Raw genomic sequence first — 26,990 nt, forward strand, 5'->3', positions numbered from 1 at the left:
AGTATTAGTACTTTTTGTTCATTGTTCTGTATGGTTTCACCCTGTATGGTCTACGGTTAGTACTGTGTGCGGCGCTGCGGATACATTGTGGCGCCTAACAAATAAATGATAATAATAATAATAATAATAATTATATATATATATATATATATATATATATATATATATATATATATATATATATATATATCTATATCTCTATAAACTTGAGTACTGGTGTATGTGTATAGATAAACAGTGCATGCTGCAGAACTGCCACAGTTGCAGATCAGCTCTGCAGAATGTATTTTCTGAATGCGTGCTGTGTTAAAGGTGAGGTCTGGCCAGCCTACAGAACACAGGCGTACACACCTACACAGACAGACTGTTCTCCCCTAAACAGATGTACTTTCACCTAGAAATTTCATATATACACACAGTATAGTGCTATAGTCTTGGCTCTCACACAAACACACCTGGCAACTGGTTTTGTAAGGTGATCCTGTACATCATTCTCTTCTCCGACTGGAAACCTCTCATTAGCCAAAGCAGCATTTTCCAGAGATTAGCATGAACAGAAAAAAAAAAACAAAAAAAAAAAAAAAGACTGTCCACCTTCTGCAAAACTCCAACGTGTTGTATTCCAGCGATAACCCAGAAAAGTGAGAAATACTAGTGTGCACAAGGTCTCACCGTCCGAGAGAAGAAAATGAGAAAGCAGTCAGGAAATCAGTCAGTCAGAAGTGCCGCCAAAATGAGAGCTCTTTCTAAAGAAAGGCCCTCCCTTGCACTATCTGCCAATCACACATGGGTCACGAGGCTGTTCGCACAGACTGAATAGAGTTCCTATTGACACAGCTTATGTCTGCAGCATGCTACCCTCAGCAAAGCTTTCAAGAACATATCAAATTACACAGTCTCTCTCTTTCTGCATTTAGGGACAGCCATAAAATACAATGTTTCCCAGAATACATTTTTAAGCCATCATGATATAAATCTCCACAAGTGACCTGTGTTTATACAGTGCACTCAGGAGTGATATGCACACAGTTCCTCACTGTAAAGCAAGGAGTAAGAGGATTCTAAACATTATTTGCTACACTATTATTAATATTATCTTTTCTTTATAAAGGAACCACAAAAGGTCCGCATATACAGAACACAATGATCCATAGCACATTACATGATAAATGAAAAACAAATTGAAACACCAGACATACCGATTAAACAAATATTTTTTTATTACCAATCATAGCTACAATGCAATAGCTACAAAGTAAAAATAAGCAGAATACTTGTCTATGATTTCGCAGCACCACTCTAAGGCTGCATACACGCCGGCATGGCAAATGCAGGTTTTTATAAACGCTGACAAGTGGAATGCAACACAAGTGAAAACGCCTATTGTATGGTTACACTGGGAGCATTGATTTGTAGTGTCAACCATATTTACACACATTCTGCAAATGTTTAAAACACATTTAAAAATAGCCAATGCTTATGTACCCTAAGGCTGGCATCAGACTGGCACTTTGACTACTAGGGCTATTTCAGCTAGGAAAGCACAAACACTCGTTCAGCTCACAACGCTCCATGCCAAAAATGCTCACAGGAGTGATTCAATGTTCTCAAAGTTTGGTCGCTCCCATGTAACATGAGATGAGTGTTCTCCATTGACCCTAATGTATCAGCTACCTCTTTTTTTAGTTGGAAAACATTCAAAGCATCCATCTGACACCAACTTGATCTCAACCTATGGGTCAGGAACCAAAATGTGCCATTTTATTTTGTGTGAATGGCCCAATTCCTATCAAATATGTCCCTTGTAGATAAATATATCCATTGCAAATAAATATGCATCCCTAAATCAATTTTTTTGTTTGTTTATTTTAGATGTCACTTGGAATAAAGATAGCACTTCATGCAAAACATGCACCTTTGAGTTCCATCTTCAAAATCGCAATGATCTTGCACAGTAGATGCATGTATGGATCAGGAAATGGCTCAAAGGTGGCGTGCATCAGTGCCTCACGAGTCCTGCTATGTGGAAATGACCTTGACTGTCATCCACACAATACAAAATTGCAGTGTAATCACAAACAACCAATAGGAACACAGCAAGACACCCATACTGCTCCACTATGGATCAGCACATAATAGAATATCAACCAAGCAATAACATGCAATACTAGGCTGAAATTTATACACCACCATACAGCTATCTTATTCACACATATACACCCACTATGTTCCCTAAAATAAAGTCCATCACACAAAATGAGGAGAAAATAAAATAAAAGTTTACTAGGATTACACTGTATACGGGAGTTACAAAAGCACAAACATCTCTATGCATCACTCTTAAATCAGAAGTGTAAGCAGGTAACAAACTTCACAAAAATGATAAAATAACAGCTATACCCAGAACCACTTGTTCCTCAAACCTGCAGACTTTGTTTTCTAGCTCTCTGGGAGATCCAAGAGGAGGGTGTGTGGTGGGAGGGTGGTGTGGGGCGAATCACATCATTTTGGCCTCACTCCCACAATGTAATTGTCTTTGTCACAGGGGAAGGGGCCAAAATGAAGAGATTCATGGTATATCACGTCATTCAGGCTCGTCGGGGGCAGGATGTGGGAGAATTGCCTGCTCTCCCGGGGAGACCTACCTGGATTTCGGGAGTCCCTTGGACAGTCTGTGAGAGTAGGCAAGTATGGTGTTCCTTTAAGTCTTGCACCTGCACATATGCTCTAAATACGCCAGACACATTAAAACATGGTGGGCATATAACCTACTGCCTGAACTCAGCCCAGTCATTTCTACAACTCAGGCTGCCAGCCAATCACAGGCTCCCTTTCACTTCAAGGTATAGGCATGCCTGAAGGGGAGCAGTGTGTGGCAAAATAGATCTGCTGCAGTTTCCTTCCCTCTCTCCTCACCAGGAGAGGACGCTGCAGGGAGTGAGCGATCTCTGGTGAGGTGCAGCCTGGCAGCTCCCGTCAAACTGTGAATTCAGTAAATCATTCTGATCGACTGAAAACACTTATTAATCACCACATATTAACTGTAATTTGGATTTAGAGCCAACATCAGATCTGGGTCAGCGACAAACTTGAGCCCTGGAAAAAATTTCCATGGAAGCCAGCGCTACCCTAGTTTGCGCACCTCCAGCTATTGTCTAGCTGTGGACCGTGGAGCACTAATATAATAGTCATCTAATTTTAACCGCTTGACGTTTTTTTATTTTATTGATAACACTTGCAAACTGTTCTCCTTCTGTATTGTTCCTTTTCTTCTCTTTCTGGTTCTGTCTGGCCTATTTGCACACAGCCTGACAAATATTTTAGGGAACAGTGCCCAGGTTTAGATACAATGGGCTAATACAGATTATGGCAGCCACAATTAAATAAAACAGAAAAGGTAAGCACTACTGTACATTACTACAAGCACATGAAAGAAGGCGGAAAAATAAATAAAGAAAAGTAAACCTCTAGCTTTGTGGTTCCAAAACAATCCCCCCCCCCCCCTCAAAAAAACAAACAAACCCCTAAACATTAAGGAGGGTCTCAATGCTCCTCTATTTGCTAAAGCTATTATGTACCAACTAATGATATTAGAGTGCTTACTCCTAGATTCAAATATACACAATTACTACAGCCACCCAATCAGATGCTATCATACTGTCAGAAGCAGAGATCAGCGGAGGGATACAAACGTCTTGCTAACACTCTGGGAGTTGGAAGGAAGGCTTACTATATACATTTTACTAAGGATTGCATTATTCTTTAAATAGTTGTCCAGGCAATATGTGAAAGTGGTGCATTTATTTTAAAAGCTATCCATCATTGTTTAAGGATGACCTAGGTCAACGTCATTACTTACAAGCATATACGCTCAGCAATTATGCCAACCAGACCTAACTGTCCACAAATTTTAGCATTAAGACCAAAAAGATTGCCAAGCCAACCAGCATATTTTTTATTTTTTTTAAAATTAATTCAGTTTTTTTATTAATCTTCTCAAAAAAGACAAACACAAAAACAATACATAAATATATCATTATGTCCATCTCATCAGTAATATTAGCTCAGTTAAGAAAATACACATATATAGTATGTTTATAACTTGATCGATGAGCAAGGTCCAACATAATAAAGCAACATAAAAAGAGGTGGGAAAAAAAAACAAACTCACCACACTAGTGTATTATGAATACAGATTATTGAAAAAGACCCCCACCCCCTTCCTTTAGTGGAAAAATTACTCAGAGGTCGTCAGGTCATCCGAGCTTGCTCGATACCTGGAAGTATACCATCTGGACCATATTTTACAATATTTCGCTTTCCTACAAGTGAACATATATCTTTCGTGTTGCATAGTAGCATTGACTAGCGCTCTCCACTTTTGGAGTTCCAGCCAAGCCCAAGCAATCACTTTAGCCAAGGTCATAAGAGTAAAAATATAAGTGCTATATATAAGTTAGTGATATCTTCTAAAGAAATGCAATATAAACACCACATAGCGCCCATTGAAGGGGCCAAGGGAGCTGTGTTAACACAATCCCAAACCTTCGTTCAGCATCTAAATGGGATCAATCAGGCATAGACCAAGACTGCTGATAAATACAGCTGAACAATCGTATATGAGATCTTCAATTGTGTTTGGACATCACCTTTGAATAAACTTTCCATACAAGTGGCATGTTTGAAAATTACAAAGAAGCAAAATAAACTACTTTTTTGTACATGACTACCCAATGCACCATTAGAACATGAAAAGGGAACAATTGACTACAAAATTCCTTTTTGTTGGACTCATTTTTACTAGACAAATGGAAAAGTCTCATGCATATCCTTTCTCGTCCTCTGACTCACTATTTGCTGCATCTGAAACGCTTCTATTTAATCCAATATTCAGCAACTTAGCATACGAACCTGCAAACAGTATCACTGGAACTCTAAAACCTACATGTAAGTAATGAACATAGCACATATATGTTTTAATGTTGGCCACCCATGGGCCAAGCCTGCTGCTCAGCAGCGAGATGGGTTTAGATTCCAGTTTGGCCATACATGTGATGGGTTAAACTGGACAGATCTGGCCACTCACAGTTGAGGACAAGGAACCAGATTACATAGGGGCGTGTTAGTGTAGCTAACAGATACCTGCACACACAAACCAAAAGTGCCCATCTGTCTAATCAATAACCTAACCTGAATTTTATTGGTGTTGCATACGGTTGTGTTGTGTGTGTGCCAATCTCATCCCTCATCAACTAGTTTTTGCAAATTAATCTGATGGGAACATAGAAGCCCTGGGTATTGGCAGACTGAACTGGTCTAGCTATTTAAGGTAGGACAGAAGTGTGTGCATTGTTTGACATACACTTGAACTGGATCTCTTTGCTGTCAGTATAGTTGACCAACACTTCAGTACAGCTAATGGTGGAAGTCTCATGGTTTGACCATCCCAAACAGCTACAAGGGGAGTGTGGTGGTACCAAAAGCGGACAGCTCCTTTTACAGACAAAGTGGCAGATTTCTTCCTTGGCTCTGACAAATAACTTTAGAACAAATAATCCACCAGGCATGGAGGTGCTATTGCTGTGTTTGGCCAGAAGAACTCCACAAAACCATATATTATTATTCATTTTTCATCTACAGAAAATCGCTTTGACATCCCCATATACTGTACTGTATATTACATACAGCACAAAGGAATGAAACATGATGGAATTTTGCAGGTATGACAAGATTTCATCAGCATTATAAAATTATGTAACTTGATATGGGGACCTGGCATTCATCAGCCTCAAGTGTAGCTTTTCTTCCTAAAATAAATACACAAACAATACGTCTTTCTAACACACATTACATCACCGATCAAATGACTTACAACAAACACAGAAATTCTTTATTACACAAGGTCTACATAGGTATCTGCTTTGATGATTGAAAATCGTTGTCATGGAAACCTTGTTAAATATTAGATATACTCTTTATGTCACATGTATTTTACACTTTGTGAGCAAAGATGCACATACAAACATAAACCTATACAGCAGCCAGGGCCACCGATGGCTCTCAGAGTTTACTGGGGAGTTCTGCTTCTATGACAGCTTTAGAGCTACAGATTTGCTAAGGCTGTTTTATAGGCACGCTCATCAAAATGAATTCACTAAAATATGTATGTGCACAGGCAGCACCGATCAAAGTAACAGCTCAACTATCCTGGTACTACTTTGCACATAGCATTTCTTGTTGCTAAAAGACTACAAAATGTGTCCTCATCGCCTATGCAGAGAGATGTTGGCTTTAAAACATGTAGATCTAAGGATACTTTGCAGGGTTTGAGAGCCTGTCAAACAGTTTCCTTTAGAAAGAAATGAAAGAGGCAGATGTTTGTATTCTTCAGTGATAAACATTAAACCTTGTCATAGCTCGAGACTCAGCACATGGTGAATAAAATTCTACTGTATAACAAGTGCTGGATCCTTTTTCAGTAGGAGAATGCAGCACTCAGAGGCTTAAGATGCACATGCTGTCTACACACAGTGGAGGTAGTCATTGTAGGGGCTAAACCTAAGCCATTGTTTCCTACTCTCCCGAAAATGGAGGCTCCCATAAGAGCAGGCAACCTCCCGGACACTTGTGGAGGCGGGGCTTAATGATAAGATCACACCATTAACACCCCCTCCCCCCTGCCATTCAGGGTCGGGGGGTTTTACAATAGTAGGTGGGACTCTGGTGACGCTTCTGTGTCACCACGCCCCCTAAGCTTGTACGGGGACCTCCCGAAGAACAGGTCTTAAAAGTTGGCAAGTATGACCAAGCAATTAGTGTCTCATGTCTCAGTAACGTCACTATTTCCTTGTCAATTGTATTCTGACACTGGTTCAAATGGCAGCATTTCTGTCCATGTAGGTAACCAATACACTGGAAGCATACCTTACAACTTTGTCAGTTTCTGACTACAGACAGATGGTGGAAGGGGACATGAGCATGTCATCGTGTGTACATGTTTCTGAAGCTCTAGTTGGCGTCTTACCCCCTTCCAACAACCATGCACCCCTGTACGTAAAAATGTCAGTTGCGAACAACACTCGTTAACGGTTGCACTGCTATGCAGAGCAGTGGATTGGTCACAACTTCCGATCGATGGGACAAAAGTGACCATGGGCGGCACGGTGAGAAAAAGCCCTCAATTTGGGACTGTCCCAACTAAACTGACACAGTTAAAAAGTATGTGCAAGCCATCTTGTCTTTTTATATATAATATACCAGGTTGCCACTTTACAGAATCATATGGTCAATTACGTGATTTACTACTTTTTCTGAGCACCTAAAAAGTAACTCATATGCCATTGATGGTGTACTAAAAGAATGGAATGTATTTAAACAGATTTACATAACTAAAAAGTAAAAAAAAAAAAACGGAAGGGGGGAAACCGAGACTTATTAGTAAACAATAAAAGTGGAACCCCTACAAACCAATATTGAAAGTCCCCATTTTGTGGTCTAAACCAATATGCATGAAAAGGTAGCAAATTAAATCACTAGGAAATAGTGACATCACTGAAACAGAAGGCATTTCATTGGACTGGATTAGCCCACACAGAGGCTCCCTCCACTGTATAGAGGTGGAAGGTGTATGGAGTATTAAAGGAACATACCATTTAAAGTGTATCCTTTGTAATATTTACAAATATCTATATGAATAAAACTCAGTTTATGGAAGCAAAAATAAACTTTCATAAATGTTTATATTCTATGAAACCAGGCAACAAAAGGGAATGACAGATTTCTATTACATGAAATTACATGGCAGGATCTTTAGTAAAATCAATCTGCACTTAGCTTCAAACGTTGTAAGATTTTTTTCATCATGTCAATATCTGCCATCAAACCCTGTTGCCACTTTAGGACTACCCCATACATTAACTTCAACTTTGGTTTTTCTCCAATACTTTTTAGCTTCATTTATGTCAAATTAAACAAGAGAGGGAGGAGAAATTGGGAATGTCTGTTACATGTTCCACTTGTAACACGTTTGAAGCTTTTTATAAGACTGGTCGAAGTACATTTAGAAATAAGCTTTTACCCACAGAAGTGCAACTAGTAAGAGCAAAATGTGTCCCATTATAAGTATAGGGGTGAGACTTGACCCCTTGGACCTAAGGGATGGTGGAGTATGAAAGTCCTTCTCCATGGTCAAAAAGGATGTGCGCCCTCCCACAAAAGCCCCTGTACAGCTTCCCTAATGATGGGGCCGGGGCTGCTGTACCTGCTGCCCCCTGATGGCAGGTTTGTGTAAGTGTTCTACATTTTGCAGTACATTTTCCTTTGATATCATGCCAAGCCACAATGAATGGCAAAGTTATAGTTCAATGGCTTAAATTATACATAAATAACTGTACATAAAACACTAACATGTGAGTTTCACAGCTCTCAATTTATCTTATGGACAGATAATAAAGCCAGGGAGGAAGTTTTGCAAGTCACTCCACTTCATGGGGAGAGATGGCATGTTGCTGAGATAATATGACACTTTCTACTCATGGTAATTAATAAAGCATATTGTAGTATCAAAACTGAAAAGTCACTACCCAACTAAAATCTACCCAATAGGTTTTGTGTCCCATCCCTTTGACATCTGTAAAAAGTTGCTTAAGGTCAGCTACCCACTGACACTTTGCATTTGACATACTGTCCCAATTGCATTTGAATTTTAAACACGTTTGGCATGCAGTTGTTCGAGAGGTTATTGGAGTCATCACAATGCATTTAAAAAGTCTGAATGTAGCAAGAAGTGTTCAGAAACTGTGGAAGCCACAGTAATGCTGATAGTGTAAAAAGTCCTGCCGACGTGTCCTGCACTAGCATTAACAATTCTACACAATACATCAGGGGTAGGCAACCTGCGGCTCTCCAGGTGTTGTGAAACTACAAGTCCCAGCATGCTTTGCCAGTAGATAACCAGCAGATAGGTGGCAAGGCATGCTGGGATTTGTAGTTTCACAACACCTGGAGAGCCGCAGGTTGCCTACCCCTGCAATACATCATCATCACCATTTATTTATATAGCGCCACTAATTCCGCTGCGCTGTACAGAGAACTTGCTCAAATTCCGTCCCTGCCCCATTGGGGCTTACAGTCTAAATTCCCTAACACACACACAGACAGACACACGGGTCAATTTGTTAGCAGCCAATTAACCTACTAGTATGTTTTTGGAATGTGGGAGGAAACCGGAGCACCTGGAGGAAACCCATGCAAACACGGGTAGAACATACAAACTCCACACAGATAAGGCCATGGTTGGGAATTGAACTCATGACCCCAGTGCTGTGAGGCAGAAGTGCTAACCACTTAGCCACTGTGTTGCCCTGTAATATAACATCAGTTGTGAGGCCTAAGAGTTGAGCATCTGCCTGGCATCGTTCTGAAGCACTGCAAAAGCCCAGTTTAATAGACAGACCTACTTCTTCTTATTATAGAAACTGTACTACATAGATCTGTGGAACCACACACATGGACATAATCCAAGAGGTCACTGCTAGTTGTAGTTCCTGAAATCAAGGCTGATGCTGGCATTTCCAGCGCCCGCCTGCCGGCAATTTGTGCATTCACAGTGAAGCCCCTCTGGTGCTTCGGTGGGCCCATTCCGATCCCTGCTCTGGTGGACTCAGAAGTTAAGGAAGAAGGCGATTGTGCCGATTTTCAGAGGGGACAGACATACAGTGCACCGCAGTAAGCTTGCCCCTATTCACCTCCTCACATCATGACAGTGCCTCTGCCACATGCAGCCCTTTCCTCACTTACATTAGCACACAAGTGGACAGGTCCATATCTCCCACATCTTATATCAGCACATTCATCTCCTGAAATACTCTATTCTGCTGTGAGCATTCTAATTCCCCAACTAGCTACATCACTGCATTCTTTAACATCGTGACATGTGTACTGGTTCACATTTCTTCATTGGAAGAACATGCTTTATTGTTAAATCCTTAATTAATTCAATATTTATCACTGAAATCTCCCATATCACTAAGAAATTCCATCCTACACAGCTTATAAACATGGGTTAATTGTAACTGCTCTATAAATAGTTTCAGCATATTCTACATATTTGTAACAATTTAAAAGTGAAATAAGAGTATAGCATTTCTGTTCCCTCAAACACCACTGTTAATATACAAAATACAGTATCGTCTTCTTTGGGGAAGGCACTCAGCCACGGCAGTTCCCAATTAACAAACGACCTCTGTAGGACTGGCTTCCTGCTGCAGAACATGATCTCAGAAACCTGTATGAGTTACTGTAAACACCAGGGTCCACAAGCACAACTTGATAGGAGGGTGTTTTATACTGTGTAGCAATTGGGAGTTACAGTATTTGTATAAAAAGTATGATGTTAAGGCCAATAGATTTTTAACAGACAGAATATGATGTCACTACTATTATTATCCTTATTCTAAGCTTAAAATATTTCATACTGTAAGTTCCATACCTTTAACTTTAAGTACTTTTACTTCTTATCCTGACTCAGATTGTTTGCAACCTGTTTTATCCTCTGCTTTGAGCCAAGCTACTTTTCTGATTTTTACATTGCAGTCTGTGACATTGTTGACCCTGACTGTCTGATTACAAACTGTTTTCCCTGGTTTATGTCTGGCTAACTATCTGTCCTAACAGTGAACATCCAGGCTTAAAAAAGATATAGGAAAGACTAACCACTGATAAGGCAGCTAGCTTTGTGGGTAACAAGGGTGCTTCTGGTGAAGATCATGATACCACAATCAGGTTCCAGATATTCACAGTAGGTTAGTGGACCCAGACATATCACTACTCACCAAAGAAGCAAATAAGCAGGAATGGGGTAGGGTGAGGAGCTGCAGATATTCAGTGGCAAAAATGAGTCACAGTGAAACAATCCTGGTTTATAAGAATAAATCTTCAGGTGTCTGTCAAGACTAGATCAGGGCAAATAACCAGGAATGCTAGAAGAAAAGGATAGCTTGATTTCTGAACTTTGTTTCATATACAAGCACATTATGCATATTAACTGTGCGCCTATTTAGAAAATAAAACATCACATGCAAGCTGCACTATAATTATATATATATATATATATATATATATTAGTGCAATTTACATACATACACTGTATTTGGCAGTGAGGTTCATATTCCCATGTTGTACATCTCAGACAGGTTTAAGCAAACCCTGCCAAGTCCTGCAAGACATTCAATAGTGTGAGTAAGAATGAGTGACTGATTCACTCTAATTACAGGATCAAATCACAGGTTCAACATGTAGTGTAATTGACTCTTGCTTGATATGTAAGCCGATACTTAACCATTACTTAACTACAATTTAACGTCGCAGAAACAGGAATTAAAAATAATAACGTCTAGAACACCCTTCCACTGTCATCAGGTAAGAGACATGTAATGCTAAAGTGTCTTTGTCTAATGACTTTACATCCCGTTGTAGCAGCAAACCTCAGGAAAGCTGAAAATGACATTCTATTTTCCCAGTAAAAAAATATGTAAACTTTGTAAAGTAGTATAAAAGTTTCACATTTTAGTTCCACTAAAGGTCATTTAAAAGTGAAAAAAATTGCAGAACAAATGTTCTTTTGTGATGTCACACACTAATTTGCGAAACTACTCCTAGCAGCATTTGCAGGAGGCACAAAAGTTTGCACCAGGAGTTGGTGATTTGAAGGTGCTCCTTGCTATGGTTCACTTTAGTTGAAAAAAAAGGATTTAATTTTGCGAGACAGGTTTATTTAAATAGGATAAAGGGGTGAAGAAGGCACATTTACAGGAGCTGCAAAAAGCCCTCATCTGTCCATGACCTCTGAGGTCCCAAAGATCAGGTCAGGTCCCTATACTTAAGACCGGACACCCTTTGCACTCCTGCATGACAGCACAGGTACAGATGCATTTTAACCCATGTAATAAAAAAATCTTCAAAACACAAAAGTGAGATGTAATAATCTCCATGTACCCTCACGCATGATCAATGTAAGCCATGAATAAGACAAACCCAACACAAAAACTGAAGAGATGAAATTAAGAAAGGGGTGAATATAGTAGATGGCAGCAAGTTGCCAAGAAGATGTAATGTTCTTACTGTCCCAATCCTGCACTTTTTTAGGTTTGTCCCCCAACAAGCAAAGCTAAAGGTGGAATGAAGCACTTGGCAGACAAGGGGCACTTGCGCACATAAAGAAGCATTGCGTCTCCGGTTTTGTGGTCACAAATGACTCCTACTGAGTAAGAAAATAAACACCCCCCCAGAGGTGCCAGTGAATGGGTGTTGTCTATAATTATAACAGGATACACTCTACGGCTGCAGGCAAAAACTTTTCTAAGGACACTTCGACCCACGGTAGCTCAGCGATTACCACTTCTGCCTCACAGCACTGGGGTCATGAGTTTGATTCCCGACCATGGCCTTATCTGTGTGGAGTTTGTATGTTCTCCCCGTATTTGTGTGGATTTCCTCTGGGTGCTCCGGTTTCCTCCCACACTCCAAAGACATACTGGTACGTTGATTGGCTACCGACAAAATTAACACTAGCATGCATGTGTCTGTGTGCTCTAGGCAATTTAGACTGTAAGCTTCAATGGGGCCAGTGAATGCCAAATATTCTCTGTACAGTGCTGCAGAATTGGTGGTGTTATATAAACATATGAAGATGATGTAATAACAGTTATTAAACACACAATGACACATGTAATAAAGACAATGTCAACTCACTCTCAATATTAAAACCATAAATGGACTTGCAGACAAAAAGAAGATTGTGCACTTTGTACGTAACCCTTAGTCAGAATAAAACAAACAGTAGTTGAAGAAGGCCAAATACTAAAGGGGTATATTATATACAACTCATTAAATGTAAAAATAAATAAGCAGACACTGTGGGTCTAAATCAAATACTTCAATAAATGTAAGGCTAAGGAAATCGAACTGCATTCTGAATGGTCTAGCACTTAACTCTCAAATCAAGAACCACAAAATGCTGCATTGTTGGAATCTGGTCCCAGAAAGATTCTATACTTATTCCCCAGGAGCCAACTGATGATTTTCGACCAAGGGCTCCTAGTATTTTTTGTTTTGGACCCAAATTATGTCTGAATCATGTTCAAGATCCATTGTCTTGCCCAGTTCTCCATTATTAACGTACTTTGTTGTAATCACATCACTGTTGCCTATGAATTCAGTTCGGATACTGGGAATAAATAAAAATGAATGCATGGAATACATTACAAGTTCATTTCTTATCTGGTAGGACACAGTGGATGTTATTTAAGAGCGCAAAACGTCAGCTACGCAATGCAATTTAGTCTTGGACCCGCCGTAGACTTATTTGAGCAAGTGTGCATAGATATCTATTGTGGGTTTATGGAACAAGATGTTGGCGTTTGCGGAGGAGCAGACGTTTGCCCAGGGAAGGAGTCTGGCCCAGCACATTCCTTGCACTTGTGTGCCTAGCTTTGTGCTCAGTGCAAAAACTAGATCTCCTTTTGCAGAAAAACAATAGTGAAAGGAGATAAGGGGAATAGAGGGCACCTTTTTCTTGCTATGCAGAATGGCGCCCAACCATTTCCAATCCGCAAAAGGACTTGAATGCTGCGCCAGTTCAAAGTGGATGGCTTTTGGGTCTCTTCTTTTACTTTTAATGGGACCTGTTTTGCTTCTCCGGTGTTGCACTTCAGCAAAGTCGTCTCATTCCTAGCAATGCAATAAAAACTTTGCTACATGTAATAAAGACAGTACCCACATCTCTTCACTGTCATGATTCATTTAAGCCATAAGTGAGGCTAAACCCAGCAGTATTTTAGGAGAAAAACATAAATGTTTATTTTTGTTGAAAGAGATGGTTGCAAAGTATTGGAAGTTGGACAATGATGCCAAGTTTACGCCTTTGTACTACTCCCTATTTCTCCCTCTCGTCACAACTAGGTGCACTACTAGATAACATAGGCATCTCTGGTAGCGGAGGGTATGGTGTACAGTGAGAATGCAGCCTATCAATACTCTAGGTCTAGGCGCTAGTGACATCACTGAAGTACTTTAAAGCAAAAGTTTATTTGGGCCAGCAGCTGGTTAGATCACACACAGATTGTATATAATGCTCATTGTTTATGTTTCTTATGTCTTTACACCCCATGTGGGCACATTGTAATTGCAAGTATCATAATGGCATCACATTTCTGGTTGCTCCTCTTTTGTTTAAAAAGAGCGCTCACATCACTCTTAGGACTATATGAGGTTCAAGACTCAGTAGGCTGTGAACATGCTGCAAAGATCAGGGTGACTTGTAGAATATTGGGGATACACCATACATCAAACAATATTAAACAAGGGAACAATCAGCCTATGTCAAAAGTCAAGTGTTGCAGGCGGCAAAGGCATGTCATGTATTGAAGTGCTTGCTGACTGCACTGGGATTCCTCTAGGGCATAGAACAATGAGATAATCACTCAGCAGTCACACAATTGAAACTTCATTTTCTGGCACAGATATCCTGCTCCCGTGCTCTTCCCATAAACACTTGTATTACCTTCTACCCACCTTAGGGACTGTAATCTATTGAAAAGCCATGGGATAGAGGTTTACTTTGGGCTACACATCTCCCCTGCACATCATCTGTCGCTCAACTAAACCTGCCAAAACCTATGTACATGCTATCAACATTTTACCTGCCCAAAATAGAGATCTGAATTGCTATTTCTACCCAGTCTATTTAATCCCTTTCCCCTTCTCAGACATGGAGAGTTGTAATTTATCCAGCCGCTGCTCCAAATTATTGACTTGCTGGCCTATGACTCCTGTCAGCCCTTCCCATCAGACGAGGTGAAGCTGCTGACTGTTACAGTTATAGAGCTGTGTGTCATAGCATTTACTGCAATCCTGCCCCGTCACTCAGGTAGGGCGCAATTCACAGCAGCCGTGTGGCCAGATGTATTTTCTTAATATTTATAGAAGCCGCTGACAGGAGGAATAATGGCATTTGTGGTCTAAGCACACAATTTGGGGGATTTTTTTTATATTAACACTTTATTTTAAATTAAGTTACCATACTGGAGACATTAGATTCAGCTTTCAAATCTGAAATTTTAAAAGTAAATAAACCTACATAATCTGATTGACAACAAAAAGGTTTAGAGAAGAAGTCTCAAGAAAGAAAACAGAATGTTAAGAAAGAACAGTAAAGTAAAAGGGAAAAGGGACATGGGGCAGAATTTATTAATTTTTGCATTTGTCAGGGTTGAAAGAGGATGGCTCAGTACTGCAAGAGCTTTTTATAATTATATACACTATTATTAGTGTGCTGGTAGAAGCAGTAGAAGTGCTAACTGTAATAAAGTTAGTTCCTCTTTAATCCAGAAAATATATCTGCATTGCATTTTTTTATTAGTCTGTATTTATATTCAATGTGTTAGGCAATAACAAAATAAACACAGATTTTTACTCTGCAGCAGTGATAGGCAACATGATACACATGGAGAGCCCTCCAACCTTCAAAAGGGCCACATGTTACCCTTAATCTCAGTAATAAATTGAAACATACGTTATCAGGAGCAGCTATTTATATAGCGCCACTAATACCACAGCGCTGTACAGAGAACTCACATCAGTCCATGCCGCATTGGAGCTAACAGTCTAAATTCCCTAACACACACAGACACACTGGCTGAGAAAGACTATGGTCAATTTAATAGTAGCCAATTAACGTACTAGTATGTTTTTGATAAAAGAAAGACATCTATCTGTAACAACATATTAGCAGGTACTTGAACAAGTGTTATTACAATCAAATCAATAATGCAGGAAGGCGCTGAGGGCCGCAGCTGACGGCTTGGAGGGCCACATGCAGCCTTTGTTTTTCAGCACAGCAACAAAGTGACAAGCTGCAACAGAGTGATAGGAGTTGAAGCAATCAGGAGAATGTTTTGCTTATTTTGCTTTGTTGAAACAATGTTGCTGCACTTTACAAAACCATTACCCCTTAGTGGAGCAGAGAAGTTTATGCATTTAAATGTTTTAACACTAAGACAACAGTGGGGGGAAATTGCAAATAAAATGATAGTGCGTCTTATTATCAATGGGGGTATAGATAAAAAGAAACCGTCTGTACGTCTCATTTAAAAGACATTTCTGTCCACTTACAACAGCAGATTCTTGTTATTGTGCTCATAGGAAACACAGTCTGGGTATGTAGAAAACCTGCCTCAGTCTGGCACAGAAGAACTTTTGGAGAAATCAGACTCCTACAAATGACTGTACGGCACAGCTGTATGTACAGCTCTTACTGGTAACATTATTGTCAAAAATTGCCAACGGGTTCGGATTTCTGTGGACAGTATCGGATTTTAAACCTTTACCCTTTTATTTTCATTATTTTTATTTTTAATCCTTGACAATTTCACTTTTTCATACTGAACACTCACTATCCATACTCAGTACGTGTTCTTCTGCATTGTATTATGTAATGTAATATTTATAGAATTTTTGTAAGATAATAACATTGTATTTTGGCTACGTGGTCATATTGTGGATGGTTCTATGTCCGTTAAGGACGTACACAAATGTACTCGCTAGGAGCAAAGTTTCCCTGAAAATTATATTAAAATTTATTTCATCACATGCACAAAATTGTGAATAATAAATGCATGTCCGTTGCCGTCTTTTATATGTCCTAAACTCTAGCAAGTACACATTATTTTATAAACCTGACATGTATCAAGATGAGCGTGCATTCTAGAACTTAAGTTACTGCAGAAATAAGAACTGTTCAAAATGATCCATCAAAAACTTACATGTAAAAAAATGCTGAGGCTAGCAAACAAGATTAAAGGTCTCTTATTTCTATGAACAGGGATTTACTTACACAGGTACAAGGTGAGTGTCTTTTCTCTCTGCTCTACTTAGAAAACACTGCAGTAGCATCTTAGGAGGAGTCTCGAACATGAAATGTTAACTTTCAAGCCGAGACTTGACGTTTACAGGCAGGGAGACGTATCTTTAGACCGTGAGAAATCTGGATACCTGGATCCGAGACAAGGTTTTTGCCAAATGCATGGCAGATAATTTGCTGCGATTTGTCAATGCAGGGGATTTGTCATACCCAGAGCTGGGTTCTGTAGAAGGGTGAAGGTCTTACCTTGAGCAAGTCATGCCAATTGTGATACTTACATTCACAGTGACAGTCAAAGAATGACTATACTGCTGGTCATGTGGCCTTTATAACATTATAATAGCTAATCGTACTATTAAAGGATACCTTGCATTATGCATTACATTTGGTGAGAAGTGCAAAATATTACCAGGTATAGTGTATTCAAAGTTGCTAACTATAATGTAGATCCTAAGACTTATTATAGACAGTGCTCTTATATCATACAGTCTCATTGAAAAGAGGTGTGGCATTTGTTCTTAAAAAGAACTAAGATTTATGTTAACTATAACTTCACATGTGCAAAGTGTCAACGCTATACATGCAAGAAAAATGTGCTTATATCCCTGACATATAGTTCTTTAGCTATTATACAAGAACATTCAAATTATTTTAAAGTGGAACATTTGCGTGTGTACAATAATCACATATGGTTGATGAATGTAATCACTACAACATGCACGTTACACACCTAATGAAATACAGATAAAACCAAATGGCAGAAATATTTAATTCTGCAATAAGAAAGTTATAATGGAATAACAGACCCTAGATAAGCAACATGGGATACTTGTTAAGAAAAAAGAAAAAAAAAAGCACACGCTTAGAATGATTCAGCAAAGAAGAGAAAACAGTAACCTTTTCAGTTTCAGAAAATGCCCAATTACATATAAAATGTGTAAAATACGCAGAATAAATCGCTACCAGAGTAATCTGCAATATATTTAGCCATATGTTTCACGCACAAAGGGTTAATTGGACTGTAAACTCTTTTACACGTAGCTCTAAAATGGTCAGCTGAACTCAGCGCCTGCACATTTATCAAAATAAATTCATACTTAAAGTAGTATATTCTAATTAGGAACTCCAAAAGCGAAAAGACAAAGTTTTTGAAATTTAGAAGTCAAGGTCTCACATTTAATCTGCAATTTTAGTTCCTGGGAGTTTGCTCCTACGGAGAACGGTTTGTATAAAATGGGTTCTTGCAAAAAGACGAAGCACTTTTTAACCAAAAAAAAAAAAAAAGATCTAACAACTAACAGACCAAGCTAGAATGGTTCTGTGTAATATGCTATAATAAAGCACATGGCAAATAATGATGCTTTAGATGGTACGATTAATGATTTAAAAATAAGCTACTGACTTATTGCAAACAAATGTGACCGGGATATGATACCTCCACACCTGCAGAGGTCTGCACCAGCAAGGCTCTGCAACACTCAGCACAGGACTAAATCAGCTACAAGGGTTAAATCAATGCAAGCTTCACCTTAGCCATGATCCCATTCTTTGTTTCCAGGCAGAATACAGTGCAGATGTGAGTCCTGTCACACTGCGCATGCACGCTCAAACTATGCATAAAATTCAGGGGGGAAAAAAAATCCCCCAAAAGTGATCAGTTATGTACTTTCCATAGATCATTTTAAAGTCAAGGTAAATGCAAAATTACCACTAATATTCTACAATATCATGTTCTGTAATATTTGTCAGGTAAACTGTTGAAACAGTTAATAAGTTTAAAACGTTGACAGAAAGGACAAATGCGTAGCTATATTATATATATTATACACACACATACGTATATGCCCATAGATAAGTATGTAGATATATTTATATAAAACATAATCATGCATAAAAAATATGTATGTATGCTGCACACTATAGCCTATAGGTAGAATTAAGGTAGAGGAAGACTACTAAAATTAACGAGATAGAACGGATGGGTCCGATTTGGCAAATACCGCAATGCATCAAGGGTCATAATGCACAGAAATAAGATTTGTTTGCTTACTACAACAGAATAAGTGTGAAACTACATGTCACATCTAAAAACAACAAAATTAAACAAACACTGTTCTCTATTTATTGCTTGATACAAATATTAAACATGAACTAACAGCTTGTGGAGCTGTGCAGAATCGGTGGCAGTAAAAACATTTATAGACCAACAGCAACCTAGTAAACCTGTATTTTAGGATAAGCCAGTTTCCAAATTATGCAGAGAGAGCTCCATACTAGTCTCTGCCAGCATGTCACACTACATCAGGCAATGTATCTGCACATGCAACATGCTGGTCTCACACCCTGTACACCAGAGCGAACCTCTGGAATATCTGTGGAACGTCTGCGCTGCAATCCTGAACTCATGCTTCCTTCAAAAAGGCTCAAAAGCTGGTGTCATGCTTATTGTACGAAATTAGGGACTGGCTTACCTTATGCTTATATGCTTATCCAGCAACCCCAGAAGATCCAATCCTCAGCTGCAGAATGCCATATGGAAAAAGCAGAAGCAGCACTAAGCGAGACAGACAGAATGCTGGGTGAGGCTTTAGCATGGGTGTATAATGAATGCCGCCATTTTAAAGCCTGGCTCTTGAAATCACTAGGCATAACGAAATTAAAGCACGCCCCACGTACATAACTTCATTGCTGGGACGTGCATCTGGGAGGAAACTATGCAGCTGTGGGGTGTGAAATGTCAACCAGGCAGAGAGAAAGCTCATTCTTAAGCAGCATACTGAAGAGAACATACATTTTGGACAGTATAGGGTGGATGGATAATTTTCACAGTTTAAATCCTTATAGATGTACTGTGTAGTAGTTTGCAAAATCACTTTGCTGCAGCTGAATCTGTACAGTCATAATATAAGCCATTTCCTGTCTCCCTCTTCTTTGCTGACTTGGTACATTCCGCAAAACAGAGCACCTAATGGCCTTTGGGAGCTGTGTCGTATTCTGTAGCTCTGGCTGGCTGCTACCATAGCAACATAGCTAAAACCTACAGTAGATCTGCACAATAAATCCACCAGTACAATAAAAGGTGACTGGAAGCAATTAGTGCAAGCAAATCCACTAGTTAATATGAAACCTGCAGGCTGCCTGTGTTACAGTGGTATATGAAAAATGACTAGTGGAAGAAAAAAAAAAAAGATACATGTACTTCCTTTCCTTAAGAGACAGAAGCAACATTCTAAGCATTTAAACTGCAAGATGTAACACAGCAGAAATTACATTGTTGCTAAATTGACATCCTTGCCATACAGGAAGGGGTATACAATCGTGCTGTGTCACCTTGTCCTCGCATTACCCGCCAGCAGGGAGCATGCTAAATAAATACATTGGACAAACTGTATGACCTTTAATAGAACATAGTTTCTAATGTCCAGCATGGAGGCAACATTAACTCCCACAGTGCCAAAATACAGAGTAACACTGTAACATGAGGAATCAGCAAACACTACTGCAATGGTTCTTAACTTTTAAAAGCCCTGGACAGAAGCGAAGTACACTCAGGCAGCACAGTGGTTAGCATTGCTGTCTCACAGCACTGGGGTTATGGTTTTGAGTCTGACCAGAGCCCTATCTGTGTGGAGTTTGTCTGTTCTCCCAGTGTTAGTTTGTTTTTGTGGGAGGAAACCCACACAAGTAGGTTAAATGGCTTCTGTCAACATGGACACGTGTGTGTGTGTGTGTGTGTGTGTGTGTGTGTTTACATTGTAAGCACCAATGGGGCATTGGACTGGTGGGAATGATTACATATTCACTGTACAGCACTGCATAATAAGTTTGGAGCTATATGCTATATTAATAATAAACTATAAATAATATTAGCTAACATAAGAAACAATAGGTTATGTTTAAAGTGATATTGTATCTCATTTCAATTATCGTACTTTGCTAATCCCAAGATAAATGTATAATTTTCATTGAAGGACTTTTCCACATCAAAATTATTTAAAATCTTCTCCTCTAAAATCACTGCCTTTTGTTCAATTAAATTGGAAGAATACAGGTTAAGTCTGTGCTGATCTGTTCCTCACCTCTCATACCCCTTTCCTCAATTCATACTAAGACTATTCCCTGCCTAGCACCCCATTGCTTCTGGTATGGCTATTTGTTTGCTGTGCATTTTACTGTTTTGCCTATATTATAGTGTACCATTTCACTGTATCCACTCAGTAGCATGCTACAGATCCTTTGTAGCAGCTTATAAATTAAATATAATAATAATAATAATAATAATAATAAATAAAGATGACATCTGCTGGTCAGCCTCTGTAGTAATTGTAGAGTGCCAGAGGAAATGATACAGCTCCAGAAATTACAGTTGGTTCTTTGATGGACAGCCACAACTCTGTTCCCATCGTTAGAGAACTCTCATTTCAAGCTTGGTGCCAGATCCCTATGTCTTTCAGGGCTCAGAAAGGATTAGGGAGGCTCGTGATCAGATGTTCAAAGTACTAATACTGAAGTGACCAAATGTCAGGGGGACCCCAAAGTACTTTCAAATATCACTATTAACAAAAGAATTAACCTGACCCACAAGGATCCTTAAGCAACTCTGCAATATTGCATGGAAATTAAAGTAACTTAAAAGTAACGTTTCCATACACATTTGTTCTGCAGTATGCAAGTATTCTGCAATGGACAATGTACCCTATATATGAAAGTTAGAAATGGAATTTAGACGCCATATAGGAATTTGTTCTTTAACCTTATAAAGACCACCAGCCTCAAATGTTCTCTATGTAATGGCTCCTGCTGGACAGCAGATAAAGTCCTAGAATAAAGTGTGTAAGATGTACACCTACCGCAAGCCCCCTTTCCTGTAAAGAGCAATATTCTCAAAAGGTACTTGCATGCCCCCAGGACAAGCTCAGAGTAGTATAAATGGATATTGAAGTGCCAGGTAGCAAAGGGGTATAGAAACTGGAAGTAAACTGATGGACTTCAATGAACAGCTGATGGTACACGGAAGAATAAATAGATAGAATGCAAATGGTAGAGGCAGGAAGCGAAGATAACCAGAGACAAACCAGAGGTCCTGGCGGGCAGCGAACAAGGAGGTCCGGTAACAGAGCCAAAAGACGGGCAGCAGTCAGTGAAATCTAGGAACAAAGCAAGGTCAGGCAGCAGGTAGTCAGTAGTAGAACAATCAGCAAACTAGCAGGCTTCACGAATGCAGCAGACAAACAGACTATCACCAGGAGGGAGGTTAAGCCCTCCATGGCATTTATAGAGCCGGAGGCCAATCACAGGGCTTCACCAGAAACTAGCCTCTCTGCAGTGATAGGAGAATATCACATGGCTGCAAAAGCAGCTGAAAGAAGCATCCCGGGTTGCATAGCAACCAGCCAGGATGGAAGAATCAGTACTCTTGGTGCCCACCGATGAATACAGGAGATTTAGCATTGAGACCAGACCCAAATTTTTAGAATAAAATCTTAAGGGAGTTCTTAATGATCTTGGAAGATCAAAACGGAAGGCAACAGGGTTTTCCTTATTGATGACCTTGTACGAGCCAATAACTGGGTTCAAGTTTCCTCAAAGGATGCCGAAGACCGATATTTTGTGTAAATAACCAGACCCTATCACCTGCTTTAAAAGTATATGCCCTGAAGTGCTCACCCGCAATACATTCGGAGATGTATGGACCATCCTCCTGATGGATTTTAAACAAAAAGGTATTTACAATTTCAGGAAGGTTAGTGGGCATTCATTAGATGAGAACTGGCCCTAGAATGCTGACCATACACACCAAACAATGGAGGGGTATTTGAAGAGCAATGATATGACTTACTATAAGTGAATTCACCCCCCCTGTATATATTCAAACTAATTAGTGTGAAATTCAGAAATATAGCATCACAGGTACCATTGCAAGGACTGGTTTACGCTTTCAGTATGACCATTACACTGAGGGTGATAAGACAAGGATTAGCTTTGATTAATACCCAGCAGAGAACAGAAAGGTTTCCAGAATTGAGCAACAAACTGAGATCCCCTATCATTGAGTCCAGCATGGCTTTCACTAGGGACCCCCCCAACAAGGGAGTATGGCCGCAGCTGCAAGGAGCGTGCAGGTTGTGGACCTCGATGTCAGTTGCTGGTGAGGTGGGCAGTAAAGAGAGTAGTGAAACACCAGATCGGTAACAGGTATCTGACTGGGTCCAAATCAGAATCCAAAGAATAGTATAACAAGCCAGGTCAGTAGAAAACACAGAAGGCAAAAGAGGAACCAGAAGAATAGACAAGCTGAGCTGAGTCCAAACCAGAAGACTGGTAAGAAGCAATGCAGGTGCTAGAGCTGGATATGAAGTAATACTCTGGCAGTATTAAGGTAACGGTAATAGTGCGTAGGCCACGTTACTTTTTACAGTAACGCAGCCAATTGAATTCCCCCCTTCGAGCGTAACTATTTATTCGGTGGGGCGTAGAGGAAATATCTCAATTCTATACCGCTTCCTCCTCAAACTCCTTTGGACCCCCAGGAAGAGGCATGGGAGGGGGGCCTTGGGCTGACCCTGGATAGCGAGGGATAGTCAGCATTTCAGAAACGAGTGGCCAAGGCATACATCAATGCGAGTGTCACAGAAACGGCCTATAAAATATATTCGAGATGATGCCTAGTGATAACTAAACTTCACTGCATTTTCCCATCATCAGACAGATGCTGGCGAGGCTGTGGCGGAAAGGGTACTCACCTACACATCTGATGGGACTATCCCATTATCCAACCACTATGGAACACAGCACTGACCCTTCTCACAGCTATTCATATCCCCAGAGACCCCGCAATTTTTTTGCTCAACAAAGCCGCCCATCTATAAGTAAACCAATGGACCGTCTGAACCTCCAGGTTAGCCAAGCTTGTAAACTACTGATAGCAAAAAAAAAAAAAGACACTTCCCCCTACCAAACCAGAATTGATAAACAGATTATGCAACACTTCATCCATGGAATAAATCACTAACCTCCTTAACGACTCTCCTCAAATTTCAAGAGACTTGGACCCCATGGTACAGACTACTCGGCTTCCCAATTTCAGGTAGCATGTAAATGCAAACTTCTAGCCTTGCCCATCACTATCCCCCCCCCCACCTTGTACATCTTCCTTCCCCTTTCTTCCAGACTCCCCCTTTAACCTCTCCTCCTTTACGATATTATCAGAAAAAACGCTGTCTTATATTTAAGCCTGTTAACGTGCAACCACTATTTATTTATGTCATAATGTTTTCTCTCACTGTACTTGTTCTACTATGTTTTGAATTGAACAAAAGTGTAAAATAAAAAATTAATGGTTGGGTGGGTAATTGATTTTCATTTGAACTACCCGCCCTACATTGAAAGATCTGCACTCACTTCATCTGCACTAGACAACCAAGGAAGAAAAATCACAATGAACTATCTAGTACTGATAGCAGTTTCTAGCACATAGCAGTTATATTCACCAGACTTCCAGAGTGAAAGTACCCATGAGTTGTCAAAATAGCAAAGACAGTTCAGAGGGGCAAAAACATTATGCTAAGTAATACACCAATTCACATTTTTCAAACCATCTTCTCTACAATAAACTACACGCTCACCTCATTACACTTAATCATATCTCATATACGCGAGTAGCGATGTGCTTAGTTGGTGTGTTGCATTGACAACACAAGCACCGGACCTGGCGTCCGATGCTCATATCATTTATATAGCGTCATTAATTTTGTAGCGCTCCACAGGGAACACACTCGCATCAGTCCCTCCCCCAATAGAGCTTACAGTCTAAATTCCCCAACATACACACAGATAGACAGACTAGGGACAATTTTTGATAGCAGCCAATTAACCTACGAGTATGTTTTTGGATTGTGGGAGGAAACCGGAGCACTCAGAGGGAACCTATGCAAACACCGGGAGAACATGCAAACTCCACATAGGTCATGGTCGGGAATCAAACTCAGGACCCCAGTGCTGTGAGGCAGAAGTGTTAACCACTAAACCACCATGCTGCCCTATCTTCTGATTCTTCTCTCCCAAGCTCTGCTCTCCTAGTGTCAGGCGAGAAAACCCACTCTTACCTGCAGTCTTGTGACCTCTGTCACATTAACCACCTAATTAAAATGCTTACACAATTTAACCCAGCTTCATGCACAGTATGATGACAGAGTATTAGTTCTCCTTTACCTCAGCTTTCCTCGTGATTTTTTTCCATGGGATTTCCTATGTACCCTTTCTCCAGTTTGTTTCCGATTCTTGAACCTCTGCTTGTTGCTTCGACCTCAGATAGCCCTGACCATTCCTTGCCTTCTGATTTTGTACCATCTCCACCAGTTCTTTAACTACAAGGCTTGTCCAGACATTGTTATTGGCTTTTGTGTACCAACCTGTCACACTTGGAACCAGGGCAGAAGGCTGCAACCAGCATGTAACCTTGCAGCAGAGCCCAAGCACCTATGCAGTGGTTCCAGGTGTAGACCGGTGGCTTGTTAGATTCCACACCTATTCTTGTGCGAATCCTGGATCACAGTTAGGGATGCATACTTTCCTAGGGTGAGAGTGATGGTATGCTCTGTCCACTAAATGTATCTTGCCGATAATCCTTCTTCTTGAGTCCTCTTACATCTTGTAGAAAGAGTCTACAAACAAATCAGAACCAACTTAAAAGGAGTATTTGTAATGTCTCCCCACTCATGTTGACACCTTCCAGAGTACCTTGGCCAATTCGGCCTCTCCTTCTGCACCTTGCTTCCACTACATAGGTAGCTGTCTCAGCTGTGGATTCCCAATTTATCTTCCAAAAAAGCCAAAGTGGCTTTTATTATCTCACTTTTGACCGATCAAGCACTACACTGGGCCTTGTCGTTCTGGGAATGCAACAATCCCCTTTTGCATAACATCTCTTTCCATAAGACTTCTTGGAGAATATTCTACGATCCTTGATGTGCTAATTTTACTGCTTCTAGCAGCCTAGGCTCACAAAGTCTGGGTCTGTATGTAATACAGTTCTGTACTCTTGATTTAGAGTTACAGTGGAACAATGAGGCCTTAGTGGCAGTTTTGGCAAAGACTTTGTATCAAGGACAAACATTCCCCCCAGGAACTACCATCTTCTTTAGACAAATTTCTCTAATCTCTCCTTGTAACAGAGAGGGCATTTGGTTCATAGAACACAGGAGAAAGAACAGTACTGCCATTCCAGCATCAAACTGGCATCTCATTTTCAAGTGCCCGTGGTTCCTCAGGAAAAGTCCGTACAAGTAGGGCTTTCAAGTCTCTCCTTGGAGGAACGCTACAGAAGAATTAAAAACAACCTATGGCTATACTGTGCCAAGTCAGGCTTTCTGTCACAAGAATCCGATACATGTCAGAAACTAACTGTACTATACAGTAGAGACAATGTCCACTCCTATACTCCCCCTCCTCTGTCTCCAACACTATTTTTTCTACAATCATTATCCTGCTATATTACAAGGATTATATCTCTTTATCTGCTTCAATTCACACATTTTGCGTCTGGATGTTCCTTTTTTTCCTGACTGACTGCCATTGATAGTAACAAGATAACAAATGCCACAATTTAGTTTCAGACTACTGATCTGACCTTACAAGTAGGAGTCCTACATAAAGAGCTAATTTCTCTTAATGTTATTCCTTGGGCCATTAATCCATTGGCTCTGGGTCTTCCCTGGCTTCAGTTAAACAATCCAATACTGAATTGGGGCACAACACATATTTTAGCTTGGTGTCCCCATTGTCATTAATGATAATTCCACATATTGAGCGAGACCATCCTATTGAACTTTTTCCTGGCAAATCTCATCACAGCATATGTACTTCCTATCGGAGTCCCAAGCAATGTCCGATTACACCAAAGAGTAACGGGGATTTACACAAAAATATTGTTCTTCAGCTGGGGCAGGCTTTTTGGTTAAAAAGAAACATGGATGATTGCTCCCGTGTATAGAGTACCGTTGTCTCAACGCCGTCATGGTGAACAATCACTACATACTACCTTTGATCTCTGAATAATTCGACCGCATCCAGG

At 40.1% G+C, this 26,990-nt stretch overlaps 1 protein-coding gene across 3 annotated transcripts in view; it reads right to left on the minus strand.

The window, feature by feature from the left end:
- MBNL3 (muscleblind like splicing regulator 3) overlaps window positions 1-19,546 on the minus strand; it is a 113,480-nt gene extending 93,934 nt beyond the window's left edge. For 2 of the 3 annotated variants that reach the window (XM_075187250.1, XM_075187249.1), the window contains exon 1: window positions 19,390-19,546. The gene's annotated coding sequence lies outside the window, so the exon portion shown is untranslated. Of the gene's footprint in view, window positions 1-455; window positions 721-19,389 lie in introns of those variants that run through there. The other variant, XM_075187247.1, reaches the window with a different exon arrangement.
- Between the last annotated feature and the right edge of the window lie 7,444 nt (window positions 19,547-26,990).

This window comes from Mixophyes fleayi, chromosome 9, assembly GCF_038048845.1.
Source record: "Mixophyes fleayi isolate aMixFle1 chromosome 9, aMixFle1.hap1, whole genome shotgun sequence".
Lineage (NCBI taxonomy): Eukaryota > Metazoa > Chordata > Amphibia > Anura > Limnodynastidae > Mixophyes > Mixophyes fleayi.